The sequence below is a fragment of the Mobula birostris genome, chromosome 24 (genome assembly GCF_030028105.1).
Source record: "Mobula birostris isolate sMobBir1 chromosome 24, sMobBir1.hap1, whole genome shotgun sequence".
Lineage (NCBI taxonomy): Eukaryota > Metazoa > Chordata > Chondrichthyes > Myliobatiformes > Myliobatidae > Mobula > Mobula birostris.
Window position 1 is genome coordinate 62533718 of NC_092393.1, and position 24026 is coordinate 62557743.

At 43.3% G+C, this 24026-nt stretch overlaps 1 protein-coding gene across 4 annotated transcripts in view; it reads left to right on the forward strand.

Moving 5' to 3' along the window:
- Positions 1 to 24026, forward strand: part of radil2a (Ras association and DIL domains 2a) — a 128049-nt gene that overhangs the window by 45850 nt on the left and 58173 nt on the right. The window lies entirely within an intron of this gene.

The window sequence follows — 24026 nt, forward strand, 5'->3', positions numbered from 1 at the left end:
TGCTTGGAGACTTTATGCACAACAGGGACCGGTATTTAAAAACCTAGGTGGATACTCCATGGGCAGTGCAAGAGGGAGGGTCACACTGTGGGAAGGGTAGTATTTAGGGAGGGTCACTCTGTGGGGGGGGGTGGTTCTGAGGGAGGGTCACTCTCTTCGGGGTGCAGTACTGAGGGAGGCTCACACTGCGGGAGGGGTGATACTGAGGGAAGGTCACATTGGGAGGAGTGGTACTGAGGAAGAGTCACCCTGTGGGGTCAGTACTGTGGGAATGGCGGTACTGAGGGAGGAGTGACACTGTTGGAATGGCGGCACTGAGGGAGGAGTGACACTGTTGGAATGGCGGTACTGAGGGAGGAGTGACACTGTTGGAATGGCGGTATTATGGGAGGGTCACACTGTTGGAATGGCGATACTGAGGGAGGAGTGACACTGTTGGAATGGCGGTACTGTGGGAGGAGTGACACTGTTGGAATGGTGGTATTGAGGGAGGGTCACACTGTTGGAATGGCGGCACTGAGGGAGGAGTGACACTGTTGGAATGGCGATACTGAGGGAGGAGTGACACTGTTGGAATGGCGGTACTGTGGGAGGGTCACACTGTTGGAATGGCGATACTGAGGGAGGGTCACACTGTTGGAATGGCAGTACTGAGGGAGGAGTGACACTGTTGGAATGGCGATACTGAGGGAGGAGTGACACTGTTGGAATGGCGATACTGAGGGAGGAGTGACACTGTTGGAATGGTGGTATTGTGGGAGGGTCACACTGTTGGAATGGCGGTACTGAGGGAGGAGTGACACTGTTGGAATGGCGGTACTGAGGGAGGGTCACACTGTTGGAATGGCGATACTGAGGGAGGAGTGACACTGTTGGAATGGCGATACTGAGGGAGGAGTGACACTGTTGGAATGGCGATACTGAGGGAGGAGTGACACTGTTGGAATGGCGATACTGAGGGAGGGTCACACTGTTGGAATGGCGGCACTGAGGGAGGAGTGACACTGTTGGAATGGCGATACTGAGGGAGGAGTGACACTGTTGGAATGGCGGTACTGTGGGAGGGTCACACTGTTGGAATGGCGATACTGAGGGAGGGTCACACTGTTGGAATGGCAGTACTGAGGGAGGAGTGACACTGTTGGAATGGCGATACTGAGGGAGGAGTGACACTGTTGGAATGGCGATACTGAGGGAGGAGTGACACTGTTGGAATGGTGGTATTGTGGGAGGGTCACACTGTTGGAATGGCGGTACTGAGGGAGGAGTGACACTGTTGGAATGGCGGTACTGAGGGAGGGTCACACTGTTGGAATGGCGATACTGAGGGAGGAGTGACACTGTTGGAATGGCGATACTGAGGGAGGAGTGACACTGTTGGAATGGCGATACTGAGGGAGGAGTGACACTGTTGGAATGGCGATACTGAGGGAGGGTCACACTGTTGGAATGGCGGTACTGAGGGAGGAGTGACACTGTTGGAATGGCGGTACTGAGGGAGGGTCACACTGTTGGAATGGCGGTACTGAGGGAGGAGTGACACTGTTGGAATGGCGGTATTGAGGGAGGGTCACACTGTTGGAATGGCGGCACTGAGGGAGGAGTGACACTGTTGGAATGGCGGTATTGTGGGAGGGTCACACTGTTGGAATGGCGGTACTGAGGGAGGGTCACACTGTTGGAATGGCGGCACTGAGGGAGGGTCACACTGTTAGAATGGCGGTACTGAGGGAGGAGTGACACTGTTGGAATGGCGGTACTGAGGGAGGGTCACACTGTTGGAATGGCGGTACTGTGGGAGGAGTGACACTGTTGGAATAGCGGTATTGAGGGAGGGTCACACTGTTGGAATGGCGGTACTGAGGGAGGAGTGACACTGTTGGAATGGCGGCACTGAGGGAGGAGTGACACTGTTGGAATGGCGGTACTGAGGAAGGGTCACACTGTTGGAATGGCGATACTGAGGGAGGAGTGACACTGTTGGAATGGCGGCACTGAGGGAGGAGTGACACTGTTGGAATGGCGGTACTGAGGGAGGAGTGACACTGTTGGAATGGCGATACTGAGGGAGGGTCACACTGTTGGAATGGCGGTACTGTGGGAGGAGTGACACTGTTGGAATGGCGGTATTGTGGGAGGGTCACACTGTGGGAATGGCGGTATTGTGGGAGGGTCACACTGTTGGAATGGCGGTACTGAGGGAGGGTCACACTGTTGGAATGGCGGTACTGAGGGAGGGTCACACTGTTGGAATGGCGGTACTGAGGGAGGAGTGACACTGTTGGAATGGCGGTACTGAGGGAGGAGTGACACTGTTGGAATGGCGGTACTGAGGGAGGGTCACACTGTTGGAATGGCGGTACTGAGGGAGGAGTGACACTGAGGGACGAGTTGCTCACTTAAGATAGATGAGATGAAGTTTTTGTTTCAGAGGCTGTGATTCACTTCCTCAAAGGGCTGTGGTTACAGAGTCTTTGGATATTTTTGAGGAAGAGCTGATGACTGAGGAGTTGAGCATTTGATGGCTCTGGGTCTGTACTTGCTGGAGTTTAGAAGAATGAGGGGGGATCTCATTGAAACCTACTGAAAAGCCTAAATTAAATGGATGTGCAGAGGGTGTGCTTAATGGTGAGTCTAGGACCAGAGGACACAGCCTCAATAAAAAGATGAGGAGGAAATTCTTTAGCAGAGGGTTGTGAATCTGTGGAATTCATTGCCACAGATGGCTATGGAAGCCAAGTCACTGGGTATATTTAAAGCAGGGGTTGATAGGTTCTTGATTAGTCAGGTGTTAAAGGTTACAGGGAGAAGGGAACAGAATGGGTTTGAGAGGGAAAATATATCAGCCATGATGGAATAGTGGCCTAATTCTGCTCCTATGTCTTCAGATCTCATGGAGTTGGAAAGTTACTAGAAATAGATGGGAATGCAAAATTTCAATCTGATTAATCGAGGTCTTCTGAAATGGCGGAGCACGGTCATGAGGCTGACTTCTCTACTGTTCCTGTCTGATATGTTCGTATGAAAGAGTTAAAATGTGAGTCCTGGTTGTATGGACCATGCTTGTATTTGTTTTAATAAGTAAGTTTAAGGAGGCATAGTTTTGAGGTGATTTAATAGCATCGGTTGAGCACAGCTGGCGCCTTTGCTGAGATCGCTCTGAATGGGTGCCACGGCAGCATAGTGGTTAGCGCAGTCACTTTACAGCGCCAGTGACTCGAGTTCAATTCCTGCCGCTGTCTGCAAGGAGTTTGTATGTGACTGTGTGGGTTTCCTCCGAGTGCTCCGGTTTCCTCCCACAGTCCAAGTGCATATGGGTTAGGTTTAGTAAGCTGTGGGCATAGTCATTTGTTGCCAGAAGCGTCTGACACTTGTGGGCTACCCCTGAAACACCCTTGGACTGTGTTGGTCATTGACACAAATGATGCATTTCAGTGTATGTTTCAATGTACATGTGGCAAAAAAAAAGCAAATCTTAAATCTTAATCATAAAAACTTTCACAATTACAAGCATGTGTACCAGTTGGTCTGGGTTACAGCTCCAGGCAAATATATCTACATATGTAGGTTCATGTGTCTATATATGCATGTGTATTAGTTCAAAGTACATTTATTATCAAAGTATGCGTGCATTATACAACCTTGAGATTCATCTCCTTACAGGGAACCACAAAACAAAGAAACCCAAAAACAAACCCCATGTATATGAAAATAAGGCTGTCTTAACACCTAATATGCAGAGAATAAAAAACACATCATGTCCATAAGAAAGTAAAAGAATAAGATAACCCATAAAATGACCGTCGAACACCCAATGTGCAATGGGAGAAAAAAAACATCATGTAAACAGTAACTACAAGCAAATAGTCCTTCTGAACTGAAGTCTGCAAGAGTCACCTAGTTCAGGGCAGAGCCGAGTAAACATCGTGGAGCAGCGATCTTAATCGGTCTGTACCTCGCTCGGGCCTGGGCACCCTGACCTTTTCAATTTGGTCTGATGCTTAACTTTCCATCCAAATAATGGGTTCTGCCGCTTTGAGCAGCGATCTGAACCAGCCCATACCGCACCTCGGGCTTGACACCCTGACCTTTTCATTCTGACCCAGCTCTTAACTCTCAGTCCGAAAAACGTGTTAATACGCTGGACTTCACTGCTTCATTGCAGCCTGTAAGTCTTTATCCGCACATCGTGCTCAGGCGCATCTGGCTCCTGAACCCTGTAGCTTTGATTCAGCCTGTGCCCGATCTTTCATGCTCTTCCACATTCTCGACGTCAGACCCGCAGCCTTGCCTTGCCTTGGTTCTGCCCCATTGAAATACCTCCAAGTCCAAAGGGAAGTTACAGACTATTACTTGTGTTGATCGTTCGCCAGAAAAGGTGTGGTTGACAAAGTATTTAGTTATTTTCCTTGTTTCATTAGCCACCAGCCAGAAGTCTCAGAGGTTCACCAGTGCCATCTTAAACCAGTGTGAGTGTATGCGTTATCTAGATTTACGTATGTGAGGGCTTGTAAGAGAGATGCCTGCAGTCGTGTATTTACTGTGTGTGTGTGTGTGTGTGTGTGTGTGTGTGTATAGATTAGCTGTGCATTTGGCTCTGGTTCAGAGAACCATGTGTGGAGGACGTCTGGATGGAACAGGCTGAATGGGAAGCTGCTCAGTGACCTGCCGAGGAATGTGGTGGGGGAGGTGTCAACAGCGCAGCTTACGCAGTTAGAGGATTATGATGGCCGGAGGTCTGATCCAGCTCAGACATGAGTGAGCTCACCCACTTGCTGACGGGGCTCTGTGAGGGTCCGTACTGTTGAGGGTAGAAGCTCTCCTATCACCACATCATCGTATCGGGATGTGGATGTCACCGACAGTGCCAGCATTTATTGTCCATCCCTGTTGCCTCTTTGCTAAGGACACTCGACTCACACATAGACCTGAATAAAATAGTCAACCCAATTACATTTGCTGACAATCTGCTAGTTTCAGGGTTATTATTTCTCTGAAACTAATATGTCCACATTTATTCTCTGACTCCTATGAGCATAGTGGGAATCAGCCTTGTGTCTCAGAGCACGGCCTTTCGTTACAGAGCACGGCCTCTCGTCGCAGAACATGGCCTCTCATCGCAGAACATGGCCACTTGTCCAGCAACATAATCGCAACCCGGTATATGGCTCCTCACCTGTCTGTACTGTTGCTGGCAGCAACCAACTGAATGCATAAATTCCGCTGCAGAATTAATTATCTTCTCCTCATACGGTACCGGTTGCATCAACACTGAATGTCACTGAACTATAGTTCCACAGATACTCGTTGTCAGTGAGGGTACAGTCTTTCACACATACAGGCACTGACAGGCAAACACACACTCACACTCACTCTCGATGGTGCACGGCTCCCACGCACACACTGACCCTCACTGGGGGACGGTCTCTCACACACACACACACACACACACACTGACCCTCACTGGGACACGGTCCCACACACACTGACCCTCACTGGGGGACGATCCTCGCACACACTGACCCTCACTGGGACACGGTCCCACACACACTGACCCTCACTGGGGGACGATCCTCGCACACACTGACCCTCACTGGGGGACAGTCCCCACACACACACTGACCTTTACTGGGGGACGGTCTCTCACACACACACACACACACACACACACACACTGACCCTCACTGGGACACGGTCCCACACACACTGACCCTCACTTGGGGACGGTCCCACACACACACACTGACCCTCACTTGGGGACGGTCCCACACACACACACTGACCCTCACTGGAGGACAGTCCCACACACACACTGACCCTCACTGGGCGATGGTCCCACGCACACTGACCCTCACTGTGGGATGGTCCCATGCACATTGATACTTACTGAGATATAACAAGACCAAATGACCATCAGACAAAGGAGCAGGAGCAGGCCATTCAGCCCACTAAGTCTGCTCTGCCATTCCATCATGGTTGATTTATTATCCCTCTCAACCCATTCTCCTGCTCTTTTCCCATAACCTTTGACACCCTGACTACTATCAACCTCTATTTTAAATATACCCAATGACTTGGCCTCCACAGCCATCTGTAGCAATGAATTCCACCAATTCACTGCGCTCTAGCTGAAGAAATTCCTCCTCATCTCTGTTCTAAATTGATGTCCCTCTATTCTGAGGCTGTGCCCTCTGGTCCTAGACTCAGCCACAATAGGAAACAACCTCTCCACATTCACTATATCTAGGTCTTTAATATTTAATAGGTTCCAATGAGATTCCCTTTATTCTTCTAAACTTCAGTAAGTACAGGCTCAGAGCCATCAAGTGCTCCTCATAAGTTAACCCTTTCATTTCCAGAATCATTCTTGTGAACCTTCTCTGGACCTTCTCCAATGCCAGCACATCTTTTCCTAGATAAGGGATCCTAAACTGCTCATAATACTCCGTGTGGTCTGACCAATGCCTTATAAAGCCTCAGCTTCACATCTTTGCTCTTATATTCTGGATCTCTCAAAATGAATGCTAACATTGTGTTTGCCTTCTTTTCTACCAACTCATCCTGCGTTAACTTTTAGGGAGTCCTGCACAAGGATTCCCAAATCCCTTGGCACCTCTAATTTTTGAATTTTCTCCCCATTTAGAAAATAATCTATGTCTTTATTCCTTCTACCAAAGTACATGACGATTCACTTCCCCACACTATACTCCATCTGCCATTTCTTTGCCTATTCTCCCAATCTAGGTTCTTCTGCAGACTCCCTGCTTCTTCAACACTGACTGCCCTCTATCTATTTTTGTATCGTCCGCAAACTTGGTCACAGAGCTATCAATTCCATCATCCAAATCGTTGGCATATAACGTGAGAAGGAGTGGTACAGACCCCATGTGGTACACCACTAGTCACTGGCAGCCAAGAAGAAAAGGCCCCCTTTATTTTCGCACTTTGCCTCCTGCCAGTCAGCCAATCTTCTATTCATGCCAATATCTTTCCTGTAATAATATGGGCTCTTGTTAAGCAGCCTCATATGTGGCACCTTGTTAAAGGCCTTCTGAAAATCCAAGTACACAACTTCCACTGACTCTCCTTTGTCTATACCGTCTGTTATTTCCTCAAAGAATTCCAGCAGATTTATCAGGCAAGATTTCCCTTTAGGGGAAACCATGCTGAATTTGGCTTCTATTATCATATGCTTCCAAGTACCTTGAAACCCTCATCTGTAATAATGGACTCCCAACATCTTCCCAACCACTGAGGTCAGACTAACTGACCTAAATTTCCTTCTTTCTGCCTCTCTCTCTTCTTGGAGTGGACTGACATTTGCAATTTTCCAGTCTTCCAGAACCATTCCAGAATCCAGTGATTCTTGAAAGATCATTACTAATGCCTCCACAATCTCTTCAGCTACCTCTTTCAGAGCTCTGGTGTGTAGTGAGTGATTAGGTAACTGTCAAGAGAAGGAAGGGAAAACATCAGATAGTGGGGAGCACCCTGTGACCATCCCCCTCAACAATAAGTACTCCATTTTGAGTACTGTTGGGGGTTGGGGGGGAAACGACCTACCAGGAGGAATCAAAGGTGGCCATTCTCTGGGCACTGAGTCTGGCCCTGTGGCTCAGAAGAGTAGAGAACTGAAGGGGATGGCAGCAGTGATAGGGGACTCTGTAATAGAGGACAGATAGGCGGTTCTGTGGGTGTGAATAAGAAGCATGGATGGTAGTTTGCCTCCTAGGTGCCAGGGTCCATGATGTTTGTGAACACGTCCACAATTTCATGAAAAGGGAGAGTGAGCAGCCAGAAGTCGTGGTATATATTGGTATCAATGACTTGGGTAGAAAAACGGAGTAAGTCTTTAAAGCAGATTACAGGGAGTCAGGAAGGAAGTTGAGAAGCAGAACCTCAAGAGAAGTAATCTTGGGATTGCTGCCTGTGCCACATGACAGTGAGGATAGAAATAGAATGAGGTGGCAGATAAATGCATGGCTGAAGAATTGAAGCAAGGGGCAGGGATTCTGATTTCTGAATCATTGAGACCTCTTCTGGGGCAGGTGACCTGTACAATAGGGATGGGTTGCACTTGAATCTGAGAGGGACCAATATCCTTGCAGGCATGTTTACTAAAGCTGTTGGGAGTGGTTTAAATTAATATGGCAGGGGGATGGGAACCAGTATGATAGAGCTGAGGATGAGCCAGTAGGTTTATTAGTAAATGTTGGGTATTCTTTGAATGTAAGGAAGGACATCCAGAGTTCTGAAAGAGGTTGCTGAAGAGATGGCAGATGCATTGATTATGATCTTTCAAGAAACACTTGATTCTGGCCTAGTTCCAGAGGACCGGAAAATTGCAAATGTCATTCCATTCTTTAATAGGGAGGAAGGCAAAAGGAAGGAAATTATATGCCAGTTAACCTAATCTTAGTGGTTGGCAATGTGTTGGAGACTATGAATAAAAATGAGGTTTTGGGGTATTTGGACACTAATGTTAAAATAAGACCATAAGACATAGGAGCAGAGTTAGGTCATTTGGCCCATGGAGTCTGCTTCGCCATTCAATCATGGCTGATCCTTTTTTTTCTCCTTCTCAACCCCATTTCCTGGCCTTCTCCCTGTAATCTTTGATGCCATATCCAATCAAGAACCTATCAATCTCTGCCTTAAATACACCCAATGACCTGGCCTCCGCATCTGCATTTGGCAATAAGTTCCACAAATTCATCACCCCGTGGCTAAAGAAATTTCTCCGCATCTCTGTTTTGAACGGACACCCCTCTATGCTGAGGCTGTGCCCTCTTGTCCTAGACTCTCCCACCATGGGAAACATCCTTTCCACATCTACTCTGTCTAGGCCTTTTAACATTCGAAAGATTTCAATGAGACCCCCCCCCCCATCCTTCTAAATTCCAGCGAGTACAGAACACGAGCCATCAAACGTTCCTTGTATGATAACCCTTTCATTCCTGGAATCATCCTTGTGAACCTCCTCTGGACTCTCTCCAATGCCAGCAAACCTCTTTTAAGATGAGGAGCCCAAAACTGTACACAACACTCAAGGTGAGGCTTCACAAGTGCCTTATAAAGCCTCAGCATCACATCCATGCTCTTGTATTCCAGACCTCTTGAAATGAATGCTAACATTGCACTTGCCTTCCTCACCACCAACTCAACCTGCAAGTTAACTTTTAGGGTGTTCTGCACAAGGACTCCCAAGTCCCTTTGCATCTCAGATTTTCAGAAGGCGTTCAATTAGGTGCCACACATGAGGCTCCTAAGCAAGATAAAATCCCATGGCATTACAAGCAAGATACTGGCATGGGCAGAGGAATGGCTGACAGGCAGGAGGCAGCAAGTGGGAATAAAGGTGGCTTTTTCTGGTTGGCTGCCAGTTACTAGTGGTGTTTCTCAGGGGTCATTATTGGGACCACTGCTTTTCATATTGTTTGTCAGTGATTTAGTTAACGGAATTGATGGGTTTGTGGCAAAGTTTAAGATGATATAAAGGTAGGTGGAGTGGTAGGTAGTGCTGAGGAAGCAATGTGATTGCAGAAGGACTTGCACAAATTGGAAGAATGGGTTAAAAAAGTGGCAGATGGAATATAGTGTTGGGAAATGTATGATAATGCGTTTTGGTAAAAGGAACAAAAGTTCAGACTGTAATCTAAACGGGGAGAACATTCAAACATCAGAGGTGCAGAGGGACTTGGGAGTCCTTGTGCAAGACTCCCAGAAGGTTAATTCACAGTTTGAGTCTGTGGTAAAGAAGGCAAATACAATGTTGGCATTTATTTCAAGGGGAATAGAATATAAAAACGAAGAGATAATGCTGAGACTTTATAAGACACTAATCAGGCCACACTTGGAGTATTGTCAACAGTTTTGGGCCCCATATCTCAGAAAGGATGTGTTGTCATTGGAGAGATTCCAGATGAGATTCACTAGGATGATTCTGGGAATGAAGGGGTTAACATGAGCATTTGGCAGCTTTCGATCTGTACTCACTGAAACTTAGAATACGCGGGGAATTCATTGCAACCTACTGAATGTTGAAAGGACTAGATAGGGTGGATGTGGAGAGGATATTTCCTATGGTGGTGTGGGTGTCCAGAACTAGAGGGAACAGCTTCAAAATTAAAGGACAATCCTTTGCAACAGAGTTAAAGAGAATTTTTTTTTACCAGAGTCGCGGAATGCTGTGCCACAGGCAGCTGTGGAGGCCAAGACGGTGGGTATATTTAAAGCAAACAAATGATTGTTTCCTGATTGGTCAGGACATCAAAAATGATGGCCAGAAAGCAAGTGTATGGTGTTGAGTAGGATTTGGGATCAGCCATGATGAAATGGTGGAGCAGACTCAAGGGCTGAATGGCCTAATTCTGCTCCTATGTCTTATGGTTTTATGGTCATCCATCTGGTCTAGGTGACTTAGCAACCTTCAGACCTTTCAGTTTCCATAGCAATAGAAAATGTACTCGCTTCTGCCACTAGACACTCTTGTATTTCTGGCATACTGCTTTTGTATTCCACAGTGAGGAGAGATGCAAAATAGTTTTTAAGTGTATCCACCATTTTTTGTCCCCTATTGCTACCTGTCCAGCATTATTTTCCAGCAGTCCGGTATCTACTCTCACATCTCTTTTACTCTTAATAGATCTGATAAAACTTTTTGTATCCTCTTTTATATTATTGGCTAGCTTACCTTTATATTTCATCTTTTCTCTCTAATCCCACTGACTCTGTCTCTCATTGGGGAAAATCTCTACAGAGACTGTGTGTGTGTGTGTGTGTATAAGAATTGGATTGTGTGCATATGTCTTATAATCAGAGCACACAGAAGCAGGACCTCCATTCCATCTAGTCCATGCCAAGAGCTTTTAGACTATCTACTCCCATCGACCTGCACTGGGACCATACCCCTCCATAACCCTACCAGTCATGTACCTATACAAATTTCTCTTAAGCATTGAAATGGAGCTCACATAGACTGCTTCTGCTGCCAGCTCATTCCACACTCTCAAAACCCTCTGAATGAAGAGCTTTCCCCTCATGTTCTCCTTAAACCTTTGATCTTTCACGTTTAACTCATGCCCTGTGGTTGTAGTCCCGCCCAACCTCAATGGAAAAAGCTTGCTTACATTAACCCTATCTATACCCCTCATAATTTTGTATACCTCTATCAAATCTCCTCTGAATCTTCAATGTTCTAAGGAATACAGTTCTAATCTATTCAATCTCTCCTTATAACTTAGATCCTCCAGACCCCGCAACATCCTTATAAATTTTCTCTGTACTCTCTCAATCTTGTTTATATCTTTCATAGAAACATAGAAAACATACAGCACAATATAGGCCCTTCGGCCCACAAAGAGTAGGGGTCCCAGAACAGATCCCTGAGGCACACCACTGGTCATCGACCTCCATGCAGAATATGACCCATCTACAACCACTCTTTGCCTTCTGTGGGCAAGCCAGTTCTGGATCCACAAAGCAATGTCCACTTGGCTCCCATGCCTCCTTACTTTCTCAATAAGCCTTGCATGGGGTACCTTATCAAATACCTTGCTGAAATCCATATTCACTACATCTACTGCTCTTCCTTCATCAATGTGTTTAGTCACATCCTCAAAAAAAACCCTGTAGGTAGGTGACTAAAACTGCACACAATACTTAAAGTTGGGTTTCACCAATTTCTTATACAATTTCAGCATAACATCCCATCTTAAGATAAGACCATCAGATATAGGAGCAGAAGTTGGCCATTCGGCCCATCAAGTCTGCTTCGCAGTTCAATCATGGGCTGATCCAATTCTTCCAGCCATCCCCATTCCCCTGCCTTCTCCCCATACCCTTTGATGCCCTGACTAATCAAGAACCTATCTATCTCTGACTTAAATGCACCCAATGACTTGGCCTCTACAGCCGCTTGTGGCAACAAATTCCACAGATTTACCACCCTCTGTCTAAAGTAATTTCTCCGCATCTCTGTTCTAAATGGACACCCTTCAATCCTGAAGACGTGCCCTCTTGTCCTAGACTCCCCTACCTTTTAGCATTCGGAGTGTTTCTATGAGATCCCCCTTTGTTCTCCTGAACTCCAGGGAATACAGCCCAAGAGTTGCCAGATGTTCCTCATACAGTAACCTTTTCATTCCTGTGTTATGTAATCAGCAACAATGATTATATAATTGAGTCAGGTTTTATAAACAAACAAAAATTTATTAAACTCTGCTCAGCAATAGTGGAAAAATATTCAAACAACTAACTTAACCGGAAGTTAACTGCTATACGGCAACTCTGGAACAGTTCTTAAAGTGGTAAATTCGAAAGTCCAAGTGATTTACACAGTCAATAAGGAGAGACTTCTCTGGAAACGGATTTCTTCGAAGACATGACGTTACTGCTGATTCTCCAAAGGATTCACGACGAAGGAAATAAAATGGCTTAAAGGAACTGACCTTTTTCTGGCGAGTGAACACTGCACAAACTTCCCTGCTCTTGCAGGAGTTATCTCAGATGCATGTCACTATTTCTGAATGAAGACTCAATAAGGTCGATCCTTTATGAAACCGCCAAACGACTCCAACTTTATTCACTTCTTTCTTCGCTCTCCAATCCTGGACTGTAAAGGAAAAATTATAGATGCAACACACAAAACTGGCAGCGATTGGCAAAACTGCCAGCACCAATCTTTGCACCTTAAAATAGAAAGTAAAACACCGTTTTAAAACGAAACTGCGTCATGAGACAAATACGCAGCATAACGGAGTAACTGACGAACTAAAAACTGCGTAACAACAGGGGTTCCTGTTATATACCTGTTGAGAACAGGTCATCATGTGACCTCACACTGGTGGGAAAATTACATCACGTGACCTCGACTAGACCATTATATCATGTGACCTCCACAAGACACTGGACCATTACATCATGCTCACAAGACACTCAATTACATCAGTCTCACAAGACACTCAATTACATCATGGTCATAAGACAGTCACAAGATATCCATGAGGTATGTAACACCTGGAATCATTCTCGTGAACTCAATATATTCTTCTGTACTCAATACATTAATTTATGAAGGCCAATGTGCCAAAAGCTTACTTTACAATCCTATCTACCAATGATGCCACATTCAATGAATTATTGACCTTTGTTCCCAGATCACTTTGTTCTACTACACTCCTCAGTGTCCTACCATTCACTGTGTAAGACCTACCCTGGTTGGTTCTACGGAAGTGTAAAACCTTGCACTTGTAAATTCCTGCTGCCACTTTTTCAGCTGATACAGATCCCTCTGAAAACCAGGAGAGTCTTCTGATCCCGTTAACCACATTAACATCCAGATCATTTGTATAGATGACAAACAACAATGGACCCAGCACTGATGCCTACATACACTGCTAGTCACAGGCCTCCAGTCAGAGAGGCAACCATTTTACTACCACTCTCTGGCTTCTCTCACAAAACCAATGTCTCATCCAATTTACGGCCTCATCTTGAATGCCAAGCAACTGAACTTCTTAATCAACTTCCAAAGTGGGACCTTGTTAAATGCCTGCTAAAATCCATGTAGACAACATCCATTGCCTTGCCTTTATATACTTTCCTGGTAACTTCTCAAAAAACTCTATAAGATTGGTTTGATATGACCTACCATGCACAAAGCCATGCAGACCATTCTTAATCAGTCCATATCTATCCAAGTACTACTCTTTGGCTGGACCTGGACTCTTGGAATACTTTCCAGTAACTTTCCCACAACTGATGTCAGACTCACCCGACTTATAATTTCCTAGTTTATATTTAGAGCATTTTTTAAACAGTGGAACAACATTGGCTATCCTCCAACCCTCTGATACCTTTCCTGTTGCTAAGGTAATTTAAGTATCTCTGCTTGGGCCCCAGCAATTTCTGCATTTGTTTCCTGTAGGGTCTGAGGGATCGTCTAGTCAGACCCTGGGGATTTAGCCATCCTGATTTGCCTCAGGATAGCAAACACCTCCTCCTGTATAATCTGTAGAGGATCAATGAAGTTGATGCTGCTTTGCCTCACTTCTATAGACTCTGTGCCTGTCTCTTGAGTAAATACAGATGCAAAATATTCCTGGTCTGGCTCCACACATGGATTACCATTCTGATCACAGAGGGCCAATTTTGTCCCTTGCGATACTTTTGTTCTCAACATATCTTGAGAATCCCTTAGGATTCTCCTTCACCTTGTCTTCTAGAACAACTTCATATCTCCTTTTATCCCTCCTGATTTCTCTTGCATTTATTACAGTCAGCCCTCCTTCTCTGCGGGGGATTGATTCCAGGACCTCCCGCAGACACCAAAAAACGCGGATGCTCAAGTCCCTTATATAAAATGGCGTGGCATTTGCATATAACCTATGCACATCCTCCAATATACTTTAAATCATCTCTAGATTACTTATAATATCTAATACAATGGAGGCAGTGATCATAACATGATTGAGTTCACTGTGAAATTTGAAAAAGAGAAGCCAAAATCTGATGTGTCGGTAGTTCAGTGGAGTAAGGGAAATTACAGTGGCATGAGATAGGCACTGGCCAAAGTTGACTGGAAAGAGACACTGGCGGGAAAGACGGCAGAGCAGCAGTGGCTGGAGTTTATGCGAGAAATGAGGAAGGTGCAAGGCAGGTATATTCCAAAAAAGAAGAAATTTTCGAATGAAAAAAGGATGCAACCGTGGTTGACGAGAAGTCAAAGCCAAAGTTAAAGCAAAGGAGAGGGCATACAAGGAAGCAGAAATTAGTGGGAAGACAGAGGATTGGGAAGTTTTTAAAACCTTACAAAAGGAAACTAAGCAGGTCATTAAGAGGGAAAAGATTAACTATGAAAGGAAGCTAGCAGATAATATCAAAGAGGATACTAAAAGCTTTTTCAAGTATATAAAGAGTAAAAGACAGGTGAGAGTAGATATAGGACCGACAGAAAATGATGCTGGAGAAGTTGTAATGGGAGATAAGGAGATGGCAGAGGAACTGAACAAGTATTTTGCATCAGTCTTCACTGAGGAAGACATCAGCAGTATACCGGACACTCAAGGGTGGCAGAGAAGAGAAGTGTGTGCAGTCACAATTATGACAGAGAAAGTACTCAGGAAGCTGAATAGTCTAAAGGTAGGTAAATCTCCTGGACCAGATGGAATGCACCCTTGTGTTCTGAAGGAAGTAGCTGTGGAGATTGCGGAGGCATTAGCAATGATCTTTCAAAAGTCAATAGATTCTGGCATGGTTCCAGAGGACTGGAAGATTGCAAATGTCATTCTGCTATTTAAGAAGGGGGCAAGGAAGCAAAAAGGAAATTATAGACCTGTTAGCTTGACATCGGTGGTTGGGAAGTTGTTGGAGTCGACTGTCAAGGATGAAGTTACAGAGTACCTGGAGGCATATGACAAGATAGGTAGAACTCAGCATGGATTCCTTAAAGGAAAATCCTGCCTGACAAACCTGTTACAATTTTTTGAGGAAATTACCAGTAGGCTAGACAAGGGAGATGCAGTGGATGTTGTATATTTGGATTTTCAGAAGGCCTTTGACAAGATGCCACACATGAGGCTACTTAACAAGATAAGAGCCCATGGAATTACGGGAAAGTTACATACGTGGATAGAGCGTTGGCTGATTGGCAGGAAACAGAGAGTGGGAATAAAGGGATCCTATTCTGGTTGGCTGCTGGTTACCAGCGGTGTTCCACAGGGGTCCATGTTGGGGCCGCTTCTTTTTACATTGTACATCAACGATTTGGATTATGAAATAGATGGCTTTGTGGCTAAGTTTGCTGATGATACGAAGATAGGTGGAGGGGCTGGTAGTGCTGAGGAAACGGAGAGTCTGCAGAGAAACTTGGATAGATTGGAAGAATGGGCAGAGAAGTGGCAAATGTTGGAAAGTGTATGGTTATGCACTTTGGCAGAAGAAATAAACGGGCAGACTATTATTTAAATGGGGAAAGAATTCAAAGTTCTGAGATGCAATGGGACTTGGGAGTCCTCGTACAGGATACCCTTAAGGTTAACCTCCAGGTTGAGTTGGTAGTGAAGAAGGCGAATGCAATGTTGGCATTCATTTCTAGAGGAATAGAGTATAGGAGCAGGGATGTGATGTTGAGGCTCTATAAGGCGCTGGTGAGACCTCACTTGGAGTACTGTGGGCAGTTTTGGTCTCCTTATTTAAGAAAGGATGTGCTGACGTTGGAGAGGGTACAGAGAAGATTCACTAGAATGATTCCGGGAATGAGAGGGTTAACGTATGAGGAATGTTTGTCCGCTCTTGGACTGTATTCCTTGGACTTTAGAAGAATGAGGGGAGACCTCAGAAACATTTCGAATGTTGAAAGGCATGGACAGAGTGGACGTGGCAAAGTTGTTTCCCATGATGGGGGAGTCTAGTACGAGAGGGCATGACTTCAGGATTGAAGGGCACCCGTTCAGAACAGAGATGCGTAGAAATTTTTTTAGCCAGAGGGTGGTGAATCTATGGAATTTGTTGCCACGGGCAGCAGTGGAGGCCAAGTCATTGGGTATATTTAAGGTGGAGATTGATAGGTATCTGAGTAGCCAGGGCATCAAAGGTTATGGAGAGAAGGCGGGAGAGTGGGACTAAATGGAAGAATGGATCAGCTCATGATAAAATGGCGGAGCAGACTCGATGGGCCGAATGGCCAACTTCTGCTCTTTTGTCTTATGGTTTAAATAGTTGTTATACTGTATTGTTCAGGAATAATGACAAAAAAAAAGTCTGTACATGTTCAGTACAGACGCAACCATCGTAGCTCTTCTGGGAACGCTGATGCTGCCTCAGCATCAGCCGATCCCGTCTCGGCATCAGTCGATCCCGATTCTCCCGTGATCTTGAAGTTCTTGAGGCTGTGGTGCTTTACATCACTAGCCAGCCATCCCTTACTAGCCTTAAACTCCTTCCTCTCACTCACAACACAAGTAGCGAACGAATGAGACGCGAGGCAAACAATGCTCAAACAACGAGTAATACTTTTAATCATCTCTAGATTAGAGTACTTATAATACCTGATACAATGGAAATGCTATGTAAATAGTTGTTATACTGTATTGTTTAGGGAATAAGAACAAGAAAAAAATGCTCAAACAATGAGTGCTGGAGAGAGAGCTTCCGGGTTTTCCCGATCCGCGGTTGGTTGAATCTGTGCGTGTGGAACCCGCGGATAAAGAAGGCCGACTGTATACTCAATAAGCACCTCGTTTGTTCCTACTTGCCTAAATCTGCTATGTACCTCCTTTTTTTTTCTTCACCAGGGCCTCAATATCTCTTGAAGACCAAGTTTCTCTAACACCTGAAATCTTTACCTTTTATTCTGACAGGCTTTGTACTCTCAGAATTCCATTTTTGAAAGCCACCCACTTACCAAGTATACCTTTGCCAGAAAACATGCTGTCCCAATCCACACTTGCCAGATCATTTCTGATACCATCTTTGTGTGTGTGTCTGGGTGGGGTCAGTAAGTGTGTGTGTGTGCACGTGCGCAGTGGGCTGGATGCTGGGACTTTGATTACATTTCCTGCAGTATTTGCAGAGATCTGGTGATGTGTATGTGGGTCTGCATTGTGTGTGCTTGTGCGGGATGTGGGACTTCAGTTACATTTCCTGCAGTATTTAGAGTCATGGTGACGTGTGTGTGTGTTTGGCAGCGAATGGACTGAGGAGCGAGTGTTTTCTATCCCAGCCACAGAGCTGCAGAGACCAGGTGGGTGTGTCAGAGCTCTGGTTTTTGGAGTCTCCAGTCGAAAGATTTTCCTTGTAAAATTAACTGTTCAATTCCTTTGAAAGCTTCGACTCGTCGGTTGCAATGTGGAAGGTGGAAACCCCTGGGCAGTGACAGGGCAGGAGGGAGGGCTACAGCATCTGATGCTCATGTTGTGAAGCTGTCTGTAAAGTTCTTTCACCCCTGTAACATTTTCCAGTTAAGTAAAATCTGTTTACTGCGTACACTAGCCATTCCACTTCAAAACCACATCAATTAAACAGTTCATGATGAAAGGACTTCTTTGCAGGAACTTTCAGTGGTCACAATCCCCCACCCTTCCCCCAGAATCCTGTAAGGTTCCTGTTTCCTTGTTAAAGGCCCCTGTTGAACCAGCTTCCTCTGTCCTTTCAGGCACAAGTGGCAGTTTACAGCAACTCTCTGTGTACAAACACCCTCCTCCTTTATCATTGTTCATTAACAATTACTTAAAATTTCAATGGTATGGTGATTAACTTTATTATCACTGGAACCCTTTACCAAGCTATAAAGTTCAAAGTAAATTTATTATTTAAGTACATATATGTCACCATATACAACCCTGAAGTTCATTTCCTTGCGGGCATACTCAAAAAGTCCATAATAGAACAATAACCAAAATAGGATCAATGGAAAAAATGATTTAAACAACTCCATCAAACCTTCCGATATCATTCATATTGGAGTGAGGATACCAGCCCTTCTGATCGTAAGACACAGGAACAGAATTAGTCCATCTGTCTCCTCGAGTCTGCTCCGCCATTCCATCAAGGCTGATTTATTATCCCTCTCAACCCCACCCTTCTGCCTTTTCCCCATAACCTTTGAAGCCCTACCTAATCAAGAACTTATCAACCTCCACTTTAAATGTACTCGATGACTTGGCCTCCACAGCAGTCTGTGGCAATGAATTCCACAGATTCACCACCCTCTGCTAAAGAAATTCCTCCTCATCTCTGTTCTAAAGGGACGGCTTTTTATTCTGAGGCTGTGCCTTCTGGTCCTCAACTCCCCCCATCTCCATTGGAAATCTCTCCTACAAATCCTCCAAAATCCTTCAGAAAGTAGTGGATACAGCCCAGTCCCTCATGGATAAAGCCCTCCCTACCATTGAGCACATCTGCACAGAGTGTTGCAGGTAAATGGCATCCATCATCAGAGACCCCCACCATCCAGGCCATGCTCTCTTCTCGCTACTGTCATCAGAAAGAAAGTACAGGAGCCTCAGGACTTGTACCTCCAGGTTCAGGAACAGTATTTAACCTTCATCCATCAGGCCTGTGAACCAAAGGAGATAACTTCACTGAACTTCATTTGCCCCATCACTGAACTGTTTGTATGGACTCACTGTCAAGGACTCTTCATCTCATGTTCTTGATATTTATTTGTGGTTATTATTTTTTTTCTTTTTGTACTTGCACAGTGTAACCCTCTCACTAGGCCTGTACGCAAACTTGGCTTGATAGCTAACTCGGCTAACAGCCACAGGACTCAGTGGTGAGAAGGCCATCTTTATAAACAATTTACATTTTGAGTCAGTATGATCTGGGGTTCAACCAAAAAGGAAAGTTGGGATGTTCTGATTAACGGAACCTCGATTTGAGTGAATGCTGTGTAAATACTGCCCTTACACATTTATCAGTTGGCAAGAAATCACAGATTGTACACCACATATTTAAAGAGAGTGTATTTGCCAATTTCAGCTTTATCAAACAGTTAATAGGAAAAAGAAAAGGAGATAAAAGGGCTCATTACAGTTAAGCCAGTCCAATGTGCACATAACTGTTGGAGCTCTTACTGGAGTGTTCAAGAGTGTATCTCTTACTCAGGTGCTGGACTCACGATCTACGTGAAATCACCAAACATATTTTTGAACTCCCCTTGAACACCATCTCAAGCAAACTGTCTCTCTCTCTCTCTCTCTCTCTCTGTCTCTGTCTCTCTCTCTGTCTCTCTCTCTCTCTTCCACCCACGCTCCCTCCCTCTCCTTCTTTGGAGCCACTCGTCTGCACAAAGCACAAAGCACATGGACTCTCCTCCCAGTGGCATTCTGTGGCATCTTCCCTTCTATCCCACTTCACAGCTCCCACCAAAAAAACCCCAAACCAGACTACAGTCCTTCAGAAAACGCTTCCCCACAGCTCTCTAGAACTTTCTCTCATATCCCACAATCCTGATTGGCTGACTAACATTCCTAAGTTGGACATTTGTCCTTATCTTAACCAAAGCCAAAACACACTTTCCAGCATGGTACACTGCTTTTACAGAAAACTGCTGATATAAGCTACCTCGCAGCATAGCAGTAGCAATCTTAACCAGGGCATTGCAACAGTTTATTGTCTTTAGCACACTGGTTGTCCACTCTGTTGCTGCAGTCTTTCATTTATTCTATTATGGTTATTGGATTTATTGAGTATGCCTGCAGGAAAATGAAACTCTTGGTTGTATATGGTGACATATATGTGCCTTGATAATAAATTTACTTTGAACTTTCAATGAGATCCCCAAACCTTTCCAAGTACTCTTGGTTCCATTAAACCTCTGCACCATATCCACCAATAAGAGTGTCTTGGCTTAATTGTGGCACTTGTTTCTGGCACTGCCGTCCTGTCCCTGAAGATGTGATTGTTCTCAGGAATGCTGACTACCTGCTACCTGCAGGAATACTCCAGCAGAAATGCCATTCCCCAGATAGCAGGTCAAACAATGACAGCTGGTGGGTTCCTCCGTGGCAGGGGTACAGGCTGCTCTCAAGTTAAATTGATGGAAATATATCCTTACAGAATTCATAAATCACTTCCAGAAAGTTTGAGATAGGGAGTAAAATTTAGTCCTGGGGAATTAGTGTGGAAAAGAAGTGAATCAATACAAACTTTATTTACTTTCCACTTTGTGTTATTGATGCATATGCTGACGACATGGTTTATGAAATATCTAAAGTACTCCTTCATGCTCCGGCACCCCACCCCTCTACCCCTGCCCAAAATGTGCAGTTCACTTGTGAGGGTTTCTTCAACTTGTCCTTCTGGTCAAATAGCGCCTGTGTACAATGCTCCTTTGTTCAATGTCTTCTGGATAGATCATGAAACTGTCTTCTTCACTTCTTTTACATCTTTTACATTTGTTTCTTGTCTTGAATCTGGAGCTGTTGGAGCCTGTGTTTTCCTTTCTTTCTTTTTCAATCTTTTTATTAATTTCAAAATATAGAAACAAAACATAGCAATAATACAAATAATATGAGATGTATTGTTACATTTAAAAAAAGAGTAAGTGCAAAACCAAATAGTGGAAATTACCAAAACTCCCATACATGTAGAACTGATCACGGATAATATAAAGCAAAAAAAAAGGAAAAAGACAAAAAAAAGAAAAAAAAACCCATCCCAAAAGAAAAAAAAACTAAACTAAACTAAAAGACTTGGGCAAAACTAACAACTTAAAAATGGAAAAGAAGAAAACCTCAGCGTTGACGCCTCCACTCCCCTCCAACAACAGTACAGAGAAATAAAACCAGTTTGGAAATGATCAAATTACATCAAATGAAAATGCTGAATAAATGGCCTCCAAATTTTTTCAAACTTAATAGAAGGGTCATAAACTGCACTTCTAATTTTCTCCAAATTCAGACACACCATAGTTTGTGAAAACCAATGAAATACTGTAGGAGGGTTGATCTCTTTCCAATTCAACAAGATGGACCTTCTAGCTATTAAAGTAAGAAATGCAATCATCCTTCGTGATGAAGAGGTTAAATTATTTGAGTCTATCATTGGTAATCCAAAGATAGCAGTAATTGGATGAGGTTGTAAGTCTAGATTTAGGACCGTTGAAATAATATCAAAAATATCTTTCCAATATTTCTCCAACAAGGGACATGACCAAAACATGTGAGTTAAAGAAGCAATCTCAGACTGGCATCTGTCACATATTGGATTAATATAAGAGTAATAACGAGATAGTTTATCTTTGGACATATGAGCCCTGTGAACTACTTTAAACTGTATCAACCTATGCTTAGCACATACAGAGGATGAATTCACCAACTGAAGAATTTCTTCCCATTTTTCAGTCGGTATATTAATCTCAAGTTCTCTTTCCCAGTCAGCTTTAATTTTATTAGAGGCATCAGGATATAAATTCATAATTATATTATATACAATTGCTATTACACCTTTCTGAGAAAGATTTAAGTCTAAGATTTTTTCCAAAGTGTCCATTGGATATGGGTGTGGAAAATTAGGAGAGACAGTAATTAAAAAGTTTCTAATCTGTAAGTATCTAAAAAAGTGAGATCTGGGTAAGTTATATTTATTAGAAAGTTGATCAAAAGACATAAAACAGTTATCCAAAAATAAATCGCGAAAAGATATTATACCTTTGGTTTTCCAATCAAAATAAGCTTGATCCATCATGGAAGGTTGAAAAAGAAAATTTGATATAATGGGACTTGCTAGAATGAATTGATTAAACCCAAAAAATCTTCGGAATTGAAACCATATACGTAAAGTATGTTTAACTATTGGGTTATTCATTTGTTTATATGATTTAAAAGAAGTAAAAGGAAGTAAAGTTCCTAAAACCGAACCCAAGGAAAACCCTTGTAATGAATTAGATTCAAGATTTACCCAATGAGGGTTTAAAGATGCGTCCAAATCTTGTAGCCAAAATTTTAAATATCGAATATTAATTGCCCAATAATAGAATCTAAAATTTGGGAGGGCAAGTCCCCCCTCCTTCTTGGATTTCTGTAAATATCTTTTACCTAACCTAGGATTTTTATTCTGCCAAATATATGAGGAAATTTTTGAATCCACGTTATCAAAAAAAGATTTTGGGATAAAAATTGGAACCGATTGAAATATATACAAAAATTTAGGCAAAATGATCATCTTAATAGCGTTAATCCGACCAATCAAAGACAAAGAGATTGGGGACCATTTGGTAAATAAAAGTTTAATCTGATCAATTAAAGGTAAAAAATTAGCTTTAAATAAATCTTTATATTTTTTGGTAATTGTTATCCCTAAGTATATAAATGAATCAGTAACCAATTTAAATGGTAAACGTCCATAAATAGGTACATGCTTATTTAAAGGGAATAATTCACTCTTACTAAGATTCAATTTGTAACCAGAAAAGTTACTAAATTGAGCTAACAGATCTAAGATAGCAGGAATTGACTTCTCCGGGTTAGAGATATATAACAACAAATCATCTGCATATAATGATAGTTTATGTATTTCATTTCCACGGGTAATACCAACAATACTTGGCGAGTCACGGATAGCAATTGCTAAAGGTTCAAGAGCAATATTAAATAGTAAAGGACTAAGAGGGCAACCTTGCCTAGTACCGCGAAAAAGACGAAGAAAAGTGGAGATCTATAATTATTTGTACAGACCGAGGCTACCGGGGAGTAATATAACAATTTAATCCAAGATATAAATGTCAAATTAAAATTAAATTTCTCAAGAACATTAAATAAATAAGGCCATTCAACTCAGTCAAAGGCTTTCTCAGCATCTAATGAGATAATACATTCCGGGGTAGTAAGTGAGGGGGTATAAATAATATTCATTAACCTCCTAATATTAAAAGATGAATAGCGATTTTTGATGAATCCGGTTTGATCCATGGAAATAATTTGAGGTAACACCTTCTCCAGTCTAGTAGCTAGAATTCTTGAAAAAATTTTTGAATCTACATTCAGAAGAGAAATCGGTCTATAGGATGCACAATCCGTAGGATCTTTATTCTTTTTAAGAATTAAGGAAATAGAGGCTTCATAAAACGATTGTGGTAATTTACCTAAACTAATTGCTTCCTTAAATATTCTAGACAACTTAGAAGAAAGAATGGAGGAAAAAAATTTTTTAAATTCCACTGTAAACCCATCGGGACCAGGTGCTTTACCGGAATTTAATGATGAGATTGCAGTTATTATTTCTTCCTCTGAAATGGAAGTTTCTAATGATAGGCAATCTTCGGGAGATAGTTTCGGAAAACTCAATTTACTTAAAAAATCATGCATGAAATTAGAATCATGAGGAAAATCAGAATGATATAAAGAGGTATAAAATTCTTGAAAGGTTTGGTTTATCCCAACATGATCAACTGTGAAAGTATCATCCTGTTTGCAGATCTTAGTAATTTGACGTTTAACCGAATCAAATTTCAATTGGTTAGCCAGTAATTTACCCGATTTATCACTATGAATATAAAAATCACTTCTAGTTCTCATTAATTG